The sequence below is a fragment of the Pavona decussata genome, unplaced genomic scaffold (genome assembly GCF_977016875.1).
Source record: "Pavona decussata unplaced genomic scaffold, jaPavDecu1.1 SCAFFOLD_356, whole genome shotgun sequence".
Classification (NCBI taxonomy): Eukaryota; Metazoa; Cnidaria; class Anthozoa; order Scleractinia; family Agariciidae; genus Pavona; species Pavona decussata.
In genome coordinates this window covers 140001-147540 of record NW_028145737.1, presented here as the reverse complement: position 1 = coordinate 147540, position 7540 = coordinate 140001, and the positions used below count along the sequence as shown (strand labels likewise).

Genomic DNA, 7540 nt, shown 5'->3' with positions numbered 1-7540 from the left:
CAAGTATTGCACTTTGTCTAGAGTTTAAAGTCTTAAAACTGGGCAAATTGCATAATAAATGTGAATAATTAACGTGTATTTTTAATTATTAACTGAGATTTACCGACAACCGACAAAGGTCAAAAATCTTAACCGACAACCGACAAAGTAATGAAATTTTAACCGACAACCGACATTTTGACCCCCCCCCCCCCCCCATTCAGACCCTCATTAAAGGCTCTGTTTAGAAGAAAAATTGGAAAACGAGGCAGTTTCTTTTCATTGGAGTATCACTGAATAACAATATTAAGTTTCAGTGTATATGAATTCACAAAATTGCCTTGTTCACTCACCAGAGAATTACCAATTATATACTAGCGTGCGATATTTCAAGCTCGCAATCAATCGAATTCCTGTTATTCAATAATTTTCACAAAAGTTGACGTTACAGCTTTCAATTTCTCTGATACTCTGGGGATATTTCAAGGAACATTGTTCCCCATCGGGAGCAACCTTTCAACTTCCTTCAATCCACACCAAACAATAGTTCGTCATCACATATTTTTTGCGAAATAAAATCAGCCTATTTCGAATTTTCGTTTACAATAGCGATTATTATACAATAATAAAACCTAATTATCGCACGCTGGCAGGGAAAATTCCCTTCTCTGGGCGGGAAGCTTAGGGTGCGTTTTTTTTTATTCACAATTCTGGAATGAGAATGGCCAGAATGTAAAATGCATTCCTATTTCGGAATGGACAGAATGCCATTCCATCCATTCTGCTCCCAGGGGCAGAAATGAACAGAATGTTGCGAATGAAAATCCAAGATGGCGGACGGCGAGATGAGCGCTGCGGATTCAAATACGTCTCTACCGGAGAAAAAAAAAACTGGTTACACTTTTGGACACAATGAAACATTGCTTCTAATTTCATTGTACGATTTCAAGTACGAGGTTTTTTTTTCAGTGATGTTTCGTACAAGAAAAGGGCAATTTGGCAAATGATTGCCGACGACATGAAGAAAAATGGCTTCTCTCCGTTGGCAATTGACTGCGAGAACAGGTGGAAATGCCTAATTATAACATAGCGCGCGTGCATCCTAATCTAATTCCTATTGGCGTCATCATGCTACATTTCTCAACATACGCCGTGCGTCCATCCGATCACGTGTGCAAGTCAGATGGGGGAAGCATGCGCGCGCTGTGTTATTAAAAAACTTTTACAGAGAGACAACACCATAAAAAATGTATATTTATAAGATCGATCTTGAAGCTTAATGAAACGTTAAGATTAAACCAATGTGAGAAACCATTTTCGCCTTTTTTTTTTTGTTCAGAGAACTTTGTATTAAATCGGGAACAAAACCTGTTTTCCAGGAATCATTTACTTTATTTTCACTATGTTGTAAAAGAATTGGTTCATGCTTTTAGCTGTGCGTATATCGAGTTATGGATGCACTTGGAAAGTTTGGAGAGTGTATGAAAATTTTACCCCCCCCCCCCCCCAAAAAAAAAAAAAACTCTTTCAAACAAAAGTTTTACCCCCCACTGTAATGACAGTTTGAAATTTTTACCTCCCCCCCCCCCCCCATGGCTGGCTTGTTGGTTGAATTGTTGAGAAGTTCCAGGGCACAACGCTTGGTTACATGCGGGAAATCGGTAGTTCTCTGAATCTGAACTGGCAAGAGAAATAATCAGAAGTTAGACGAAATTCAAGTAAGGGAACGTACCGTAGAATATCTCTTCAATGTCTTGATAATAACAATGTTTTGTTATTGCTGGAGTCTATTCTTCAGTCGTCAAAAGAAGGTACACAGAAGGTCAAAGCAGCTCGGGGTTTGAGAGCAGTACAGGAGCATTCAGGATGTATGGATGTGGATATATAGATTTTGAAGAAGCCTACCATCTCTATTCGTCTGTTAGTCAATTTGCAATTGGCCAGATAAACAAGCCTTCAGAGATAAACTGCTTGATGAAATACACCGTTTGCCTGTCTATGTCATTACTCAACATGACTCAACCTATTACGTGCAAGATCTTTGTCACTCTGAAGAATAGTAGCGATACGGAGAAGTATCTAGTCAATTTTACCAACTCTATGATTGATGAGAAGAATGATTGCTAAATACATTTAGCTGGTACCATTTGTATGTCTTAAAATTTTTCCCCCCTCACTTTTCGTACAAGGTAAAAAATTACCCCCCCCCCCCAAACTAAAGAGCTCGTTTAAAAAAATTACCCCCCCCCCCCTCACTACCCCCCCCCCCTCCCCCTAGGACGTAATAAACGATCGGTCCCTTACTTCTTCGTTCCGGGCGTTTTTTTATGCAGACAATCCGAATAATTCCTAGCTTTCCGTACCAACCATTCTTATTCCAGAATTGTGGATGAAAAAACGCGCCCTAGCCTTAGTTTGCTCGACGGGCAGAGGTTATTTTAGACATTTACATCATCAGATTTGGGCTTTATTCTGATCACATGCATGTTCTTGTCCAATCAGAGGTCTCAGAACTTGGACGGGGAAGTCCCTTATGTTGGGGAATGGAGTCCATAAAAGTTTTCCTTTCGAGTGAAAACACAAGTGAAAGGTGAGCACGAGGAGAGAGAAAGCTAAATTTTTCAAAGATAAACTATTCACGAACTACTACAGGTAGGTAGATTGCGAGCTTGTCAGTTGAATCTCTAAGACGTAGACTTCGTAAACATTCAAGCGTCCGTCTGACACAGCTCGACTCTGGGTTTGGTGGCTCGAGGGTGAGGTAAAATCGGAAAAATTCGTTAATTTTGACCCTGTAATTCTTACCTAAGTCATGTACAGGATTTGTTTTCCATTTTGCAATACCGTGCTTCAATGTAACAAACGCTTAGAGGGCTACTGGGCAAGTCAAGATACTACTATTAACCAACTCGTGAGTTGGGCTTGCTAAAGCTTAATAAGCTTACTGTATGACTGTTTGGGCTGTTTGTAGTAGACTGACTACCTGGAGGACATTTTTCCAAGTGCAAACCCTGTGTATCTAGGGGTTTACCTAAAACACGGAATCCGGAATCCGGAATAAAAAAAACAAAAATGAAAATTCGGCGACATGAAAATTTCAACGAAAGTTAAAGTCACTTGGGAAACAGTTTTTATAGCTCTTGAAAAGTTATAACATCAGTCAGGAGCCCAGGGAAATTTTTCAAAGTTTGCCTAAGATTTCAATTGTTGCAGTTAAGCCTATTGTGTTAGTATTCTAAGACAGTCTCTTTAAAGCGTAAAACTTTAAAACACACCAGAACGACACCTATCTATGTTTATAAAATTAAATACACGGAATCCGCAAATCAGGAAAGACTTTCTTTTCTTTCAATTTTTCCTTTTCTGTGTAACTTGTCGTACGCTGATTGGCTTGTGAGTAGAGGATTTTCGTTCTTTCGGGAAAGCTAGGGGAGAGAGATGTGTACGATTGGTGGTGTTTTGACAGGTACAGTAGGCAAAATAGCGCATTCACAATGGTGACGATGGAAATTTATCTTTACACGTGTCATAACATTGTGACTAACGCATATTACAGCACAACAAATTGTTTGGGCATAAGGGTGGGAATGGGGCTTAAAATATTTAGACTTATTTCCTCTAAATCAAAATCAAGAGATCTACGGCTTCCAAGGTATCTGGAATTAGAGGATATAAAATAATTTGTTATCTACATCCTGCTATTGTGATTAGTACTAAATTATGGGAAATCGTTCACAGGCTCCTGAAGTTCTTACTGTATTTCAAAAAAGGCCATCGACATAAAACGTTTCCTTTGTACCGGCAGCTCGACTCTCTTTTGTAAAAATGTGCATAAATAAATACATGCATACATGATTGAACGTACAAATGTATGCCGGCAGGCATGACAGAACCACGAGCGAGTAAGTGAGCGAGTGAGCGAAGGAACAAAGGGAATGAACGAACGAAAGAACGGACGGACGGATGAGTTGGTAAATGAATAAATAACTTTGCCCGCTGTCTATCCAGGATCGGTGCCAATTCAAAGCTTTTTTTGTAGATGAAATCTAAGCCACCCCCATATGGACTTGTTTTAATATTATTGTGCAAAGACAGTGAGTCTTGCGAAGAGTTGATGAGTGATAAATGCAACACTGACTCTTTTCTCTAGTTACGTTTCATTGTCTTTCTACTTGCTATGGCAGGAGGAAACGTTATTGAGTAGCAAGAGGTGTGGGGGTATTTAAGAGTACGTTTGAAGATTGGGAACCTTTATTCAAAATGAGTGGCTCAACTGCCTAAGCAATTGAAATCTAAGGGAAACTTTTGAAAATTTTACTGGGCCTGTCATGACTGATATAACAATTTTCCAAAAGCAATAAAAACTGTTTCCCAAGTGACTTTAACCTTCGTTGAAATTATAGTGTCGACGAATTTTCATTTTTGTTTTTTTTGATTCGGATTCCGGATTCCGGATTCCGTGTTTTAGGTAAACCCTGTATCTAGTGCTATAAAGAACCTACGTACAGCTGAGTAGGGACCGATCCAAAATAATTAGACTTCAGTTTAAGCTTAAGCTCTCAGAAGCTTCAGTCTTGGGTCTTCGTACTTTATATTTTGTCAATCAGTGAAAACCAGCAGCGTATTGATCACACCATTGATAAGGGAGCATCAAAGCTCAAGATAATTAGACTCTTTTTGACTTTATTAACATTTCATCCAAGCTGAGTTCATGGGAATTTCTGTCAGGACATTCTTAATGAAATGGCCAAACACAGTTTTTAAAACCAGTAAGAGAAACATTACCAGGCACTGGGCAAAAACACGATGTAGGCTGAATTGGATCATATGTTAAAGATTGGTTTAATTAAATATGATCACAAGTGGTGGCGGCTTGATTGTGGAAGGAAATTTAATCAGTGATGTATTGTTTGTGATCATAATTATGGAAAAGTGACATGCATTGCTTGAGTGATGATATTTGCTGTAGACATTTGACTGTATAGCATGCAGGGAGGGGGGGGGGGGAGGAGGGAGGTGAAGAATAGGACCCATGTTTGCGCTGGGGATTTGAAACCCTGACCCTGTTTAGGACAAAAATAACCTTGAATATCTACCCTCTATTTTAAGACCCTATTAAGATACTGAAAACAATAATTGTGCTGATATCTAGTCCTGAAAATGATTTAATATTGACTGATGATCTGTTAAATAAATACTGATAAAGAGGGACCAAAAATCATGCCCTATCCGGTGGGATGTCTCCATATAGGCCATATAGGGGAGTACCCCCTCCCCCCTCGCGGGATAGCATGGTTTTGTTTATTTGAATCTGTAACTTGCAGCAATCACATAAACAATTTTTTGTGTGAATGAAAACCAAGCTTTAGTACAATATCGCATGCAAAGCAGTAGCCTGACATAACCATCCTAATTGCCACGTATATCAGTTTATTTATTTATTTATTTATTTTTAGTTATCTGGTTCATGCATTTATTTAAAATCTGTGAGTAGCCGGCCTTATTCACAGATTGTGTCTCTACATTAGTCACCAAGCTCCTCACTGACGTCAGATTTTTTATTATCTCACCAGGTTTTGTGAAGACAATAATATAATCATATATATTAAGTGGTTGAAGTACAGTACGACCCCCTAGACCATACAGGATTCTGCCGACGTGTTGAACTGCCTACTTTCACCTTGGCAACCACCTCAGAGAGGCAAGTAGGTGAAACTCTTACGGACAGCTTGTTGATGGATATCATGACCCCAGGAAATCTCCCTGACATCTCAGCACTGCAAGTACCTTCTGCAACATACATGTTTCGAGGTCAGTATCATCCTCGGAGACCCAGGGGCAGATAGTTGGGTCAAAAGGAAGTCGAAGCGGCTAAGTTTACAAGAACGAAAGAACGAGCCCCTGGGATTCTTAACCGACCAGTTCCAAAACCCATTAAAGTCCTTGTCTGTGATTATTTTTGTGCCCAATCAGAGTCCAGCCTTTCTCATGTTACTTTCGTGACTTCTTATTCGAAGGTGTTTACCTGCAAACTGTTGCTCGCCTGTTCGCCATTACTTTTCTGCCTCGTGCAGGAGAGTTTCCCTCGATCGAGAAGTGCCACTGAAAAGAGACCCATGAAACTGAAGAAATCTCGAAATTTAGCATGTTTGTAAACCAACCTGAAAAAGCATCAACCGAGAAAATCAGACTGTGGACTAATCAAAGGTAAATTCGTAACTCCAGAGTACGATAATTTTCGAGTCCGTGCACTAGGCCATATTTTTTGTTCCTGTGTCAGCAGAAATACCGGTTCGCTCCAGCAACGCTTATTTTAGAGATACTGGAATGGCTGAAAATATTAGTACTCTGCCACCAAAACCCTAAGAAAATAAATGCCAAAATCAGAAATTTACATTCCCAAATGAGACAAGGACCATCCCTTGCACTTTTGACAAGCAAGTCCCCCCCCCCCCCCTCTCCCACCCCTGGGAGGGGATAGTCTTAGTGTCTTACTATTTAGCTTCCTAATGTTATTATTATTAATATGTTCCCAGTTCCTCTGCAGTTCTAAAATGTTCTGCCAACACATGGTACATGTACACTACAGATCCTCTATCCCACAGTTTAATGGTGTAAACCAGACAAATGTGAAATTAGTGCAAACAAAAGAATCTTGTACTACTGCACTTACGCTTGGTGCTTTGCATTGTTGTCTGTTTATCACTAAAGGATATGGCAGAAGGTCATTGTTCTTATTGTTGTCTGTATTTCTGTATTTCTCCAGTGAGATAATATTATACGCATTTAGCTTTGAAACAAATATATGTAAATTTATGTTATTATTATTATTATTGTTTTAATTTGTGTGGAATATTTTAATAAAGAATTTTCATATTTTAAAATTATTATCATTATTATTATTATTATTATTATTATTATTATTATTATTATTATTATTATTATTATATTATTATTATTATTATTATTATTTGTAAAAAACATTACCCTGGCTCAGAGGCACAGTGTAGAGGTGATTCCTAAAATAAATAACCTCTTATGATTCATTTTTAGGTCCTTTTTTGGACATTCTTGAGCAGCCTAAACAGGTAAGGGGTGACAGTTGAATTTCTCACAACAAGTGTTTCATTTACATGTAAGTTACAGTTAAGTCAACAATAGTATACAAAGATCGCAAATTGGCAAAAAGTAATGATCCACAAAGATCAACAATGTCAATTGTCAAGCACACAAACATGAATCTTGATCACGCCCACAAAAACAAAAACAAAATTTGAATGACCATTGAAATCAAGATTTTTCAGTTGAACACCGTTAATTCCATCAAAATGAAAACCTTTTAAATGAACTTTATCCATATAAGGCAATGTTGTTACTCCGGCACGATGCAATAATTAATATCACTCATCAGCCTCACAGTCAAATATTAGTATGATAAGTCATTTCCAAGGTTGCCTTAAACCTCATTATGAAAGCAAGGCTAAGCGCAAAGTTTTTATCATCATGATGAAAATTAGTTTTCATTCATATTCAAACAAAATGAATTTTCATATGAAAGGCT

The 7540-nt window shown here is 38.3% G+C and overlaps 1 protein-coding gene across 1 annotated transcript in view; it reads left to right on the top strand.

Moving 5' to 3' along the window:
- Window positions 1-6942: 6942 nt before the first annotated feature.
- LOC146452988 (nuclear factor NF-kappa-B p105 subunit-like) overlaps window positions 6943-7540 on the top strand; it is a 2543-nt gene continuing 1945 nt past the window's right edge. The window contains exon 1 of the mRNA XM_085097156.1: window positions 6943-7067. The gene's annotated coding sequence lies outside the window, so the exon portion shown is untranslated. The remainder of the gene's footprint in view (window positions 7068-7540) is intronic.